The sequence below is a fragment of the Terrapene carolina genome, unplaced genomic scaffold (genome assembly GCF_002925995.2).
Source record: "Terrapene carolina triunguis isolate 2854851 unplaced genomic scaffold, T_m_triunguis-2.0 Scaffold95, whole genome shotgun sequence".
Taxonomy (NCBI): Eukaryota; Metazoa; Chordata; order Testudines; family Emydidae; genus Terrapene; species Terrapene triunguis.
The window spans coordinates 2,136,552-2,140,384 of record NW_020664446.1 but is presented as its reverse complement, the minus strand read 5'-3'; positions in this window follow the sequence as shown (position 1 = coordinate 2,140,384).

Below are 3,833 nucleotides of genomic sequence, written 5' to 3'. Positions count from 1 at the left end.
GTCTGGGCACGAAGCCGCCTTGCTCGGAGCCGATGCAGCGGAAGTTAACCGCGCGCGAGCAGCCCAGGCACGGCTCATTACGTGCAGCTCCCACGCGCCTTCGCCGCCAAAGCCCAGAGCAGAGAGACGGGGAAACGGCCTGGCCGGGCAGCAGCTCTGGGGTGGGACGGCTTGGCTCATTAGCTACGAATCACTGCGCAGAGCCAGACAGCGGGTGCTTCGGCCGTGCCAGGGGAGCAGCACGGCCTGGGCGTGACCGGGGCCGGGCTACACGGGGAACGCACGTGGGCACGGCTACATTGCTCAGGGGCGTGACATTGCTCTGTTGCCCCGAGCGACGGAGCTGTGCCGACCCAGCCCTGCTGTAGACAGCACGAGGCCAATGGCAGAATTCGGGGAGGTGGGTTAAGCGCAGTGATGAGAAACCCCCCTGGAGCTGGAGTGAGTCTACACGGCCACGCTCGCTCCACAGCACGGGGGGCTCATGGGGATCTTGGGCTCAGCTGGATCCAGCAGACTGTGACCAGAGGTGGAGAAGTGCTGGCTTATCCCCCACACCCCCCGGCCCAGCAGCTGGGGGCCCCGGCCTGCCTCTCGCTGTCCCCATGCTGCGCAGGGCTCCCGAGAGCACCATGGGCCCGAGGCACCGAGCTCGGCAGCGACGCACCCGGCTCATTTAATCTATTCAATTGGATTCAATTTCCAGGCACTTGATTCAATTAGCCCTGGAGGGACAGCGCGAGCAGAGCGCTGGGGTCGGACAACAGCAGGCGCCTGCGTTCCAGCGGGAAGGAGATGGAGGGGGCAGGTGCCAGCCCACCCTTGGACGGGACCCAGACACAGTGCCCCTGCCGAAGGCCCCGGGGAGGCAGACACAGCACGGCAGGCCAAGGGCAGCCCTTGTCTTTAGGGCTGGAAAGTCTTGGGTTCAAATCCTGCAGCCAGGCACGGAAACGCCCAGCACTGACACAACAGTGCAACCTGAGGGGGGTGCTGCCCTGTAGCGGGAGACAGAGCCGCTGCCCCAGCCGGCTCCTGTCCAACCCCCTCTCCCTACAGCCAGCTCCTGCACACCCCCAGATGCTGCAGGGGAAGCAGACGTGGGCTGGGACACAACCCGAGACGATGGTTTCACCACCTAACTTTTCAGTGTGAATCATCTCAGCGTGGTGCAAGTGACTGGACAGGTAAAAGGCTTCAGCCAGCCAGGGGAGGGTTAAGGTGACCGTGTCCCTTTACGTAGGAGACGGGCTGTTGGCTGGGACAACACAACCTCGTCATGTTGGTACAAGCATCCTGGAGCACACCCATCTCTGGGTGTCTGCCTAGGGACTGGAGGTGAGAGAGAGAGACAGAGGGAGACACCCCCACAGGGGCTGGCTGTGACACACACACACACACACTCAAACACACACCTACACGTCATGCACACCCAGGGACTGACTGTGACACACACCTCATGCACATCTGGGGACTGGCTGTGACACACACACACACAAACACACACACACACAGGCTGTTCCACACACACAGGGACAGATTGTGACATGCAAACACAGGGACTGGCTCACACACACACACGGACTGATTGTGGCACACACACCTCATGCACATCTGGGGACTGGCTGTGCCACACACACACGGACAGATTGTGACATGCACACACAGGGACTGGCTGTGCCAGACACACACACACACATCACACCCTGTGTCTGGGCTGCCCGCCTGCTGGCCCCCCAGAGCAGTACAAACAGAGCACGATGTTACTGCACAAGCCGGCGCAGAGAGAGACAACAGGGCCCAGAGGAGAGGAAGTTGGAATAAACAGCGAGGCATTAGTGCCGACGCGCAGATGGAGAGCGGCTCGCTGGTGCCAAGCGTGAGCCATAAATCTCGCCTTCAGGCTGCCCCCGCGTGGCAGGAACAATGGCCCCAGGCCCCCGCGACGGGCCTGCCTCGGGGGCTAGCTCGGAGCAAGGGGAGTCCGTGGCAGGCTGGCCCCGGGGCAGCAAGGACACGCGCCCCGTTCATCCCGCTTTGGGTGCCAACAGCTCGGCCCGGCTCCTTGGCCCATCCCCAGCACTGCAGCCGCTCCCGGAACCAGAGCCGGTCCGAGCCGCAGCCTGGGCGTGCGGAGACGCAGCTGGCTGGCTGTGTGAGCGCTAACGAGCCAGGGCCCAGCGGGCAGGGGCGTTAGGGGCTACTGTCGCCCGGCCCTTCCAACCACCTGGAAACTCAGGCCTTTCCAAATGCTCCTAACGTCCGTGGGGAGGGGTTAACTAATGCAAACCAGGCATGCTGAGGCCAGCAGGTCCCCGAGGTGAAAGGCCAGTGGCCGGGCAGGCCCAGCGTCCTGGGCGAATTGGGACACTCCTGCCAGCCAGGTGGGGCCTGGGAGAAGAGCCGAGCCTCAGCAGGACGCTAGGAAGGTGCCTGTGAAATTCCTCTTCCTCCTCCTCAAGGCTTGGAGAGCAGTGCACCGGGGCAGCTCCCCGCTCTCCTCGTCCACGGGCACCCACTGCCGAACGGCGCTGCCCAGCTGCTCCCAACGCGCCGTGTGCAGAACGCGCCCGCCGGCTTCCCCCGCGCTTGCCTCTGCTCCACGCTGGGGTTTCTAGAGCCCTTCGATCGATGGCCAGTAGCCCGGCGCCGATGGTCTAACCGGAGCCCCTTCCCACTGGCACGCCTGGGCCTGCTGTGGGCTGTGCCACACAGCCACTGTGCCACGGGCCTGCAGACCCTCCCCCCGCACACGGGCAGGGCAGTCACGCCCAACAGGAGGGAACGTTCCCGCGTCCCACCGAGCGAGGTGCCTGCTGATCGCGCCCTGCTCTGAAAGCGACGCAGCCGCCGGACTCCCCGGTAGCCGGAGCCCCCCTGCGCTGGCCTGACAGACTCCACAAGGAAGAGCCAAGCCGGCCACCTCGGGCCCCCAGGCAGCAACCCAGCAGCGCAGCGGGTGGACAGACACTGTTCACCCCAGCAGGCTCTTGGCACGTTACTAGGCCCCATGACATGCCCTGGATTTGAACTCCAGCGCCTCTCGCCCACGTAGCTACCCGGAGCTGGGAGGGGCGAGCCGAGGCGCGTCACCGCTTCGGGGGAGCTCCGCTTATCGGTCCTTGGAGAAACGATTTCCCCCAAGGCAGAATCAGCGCCAGCTGGACTGCCCCAGTGCCCCTGCCATTAGCTGCTCCCTGCTCTAAGCAGCCACAGCCTCGTGTTCGAGATCTGCGCCAGGCGGCAGGAGAGGGGCCCGATGCTGTCCCATGGCCCCGTGCGACTTGGCTGGGAGCTCTCTCCCCGCATCGGGCTACGCCGAGCTGTGCCTTCGCCTGCCCCACAGTCCGGAGCCCAGCGCTGAGCAGGCGGCGGGGGCAGAAGAGGTGAGCTATGAAGCGGAGGAGGAGCGTGCTGGGATCTGATGGAGTCACCGGAGCGGAGATCGGGGAGAAAAGGCAGCCGGGCAGCGAGCCGGAGCTGGCCTGGATGTCGCAGAGGAGAAGGCTCCTCTATCCCTGCAGGCTGCCAAGGACAGGAGCCCGGCCCGCTGGCTGAGCTGTCCCTCTCTCGCACAGCCAGGGACCAGGGCAGGGGGAGGGCAGCCTGACACGTTGCAGCAGCAGAATCCGGCCCCATTGCGGAGCTCTGGCCAGGGACACGCAGGGGGCTCTCGGCCCATCTCCAGCTGGAGCCCAGCGTCCAGGTCTGCATCCTGGAGAAGCTGCACTCTCTGCCTTGGGGGGGTGGGGGCTGCTAACAAAACCACGGGGACCACGGCACACAGACCACCTCAGCCGCAGCCCCACTGAGCACAGCTCCCTAGAGCTCCA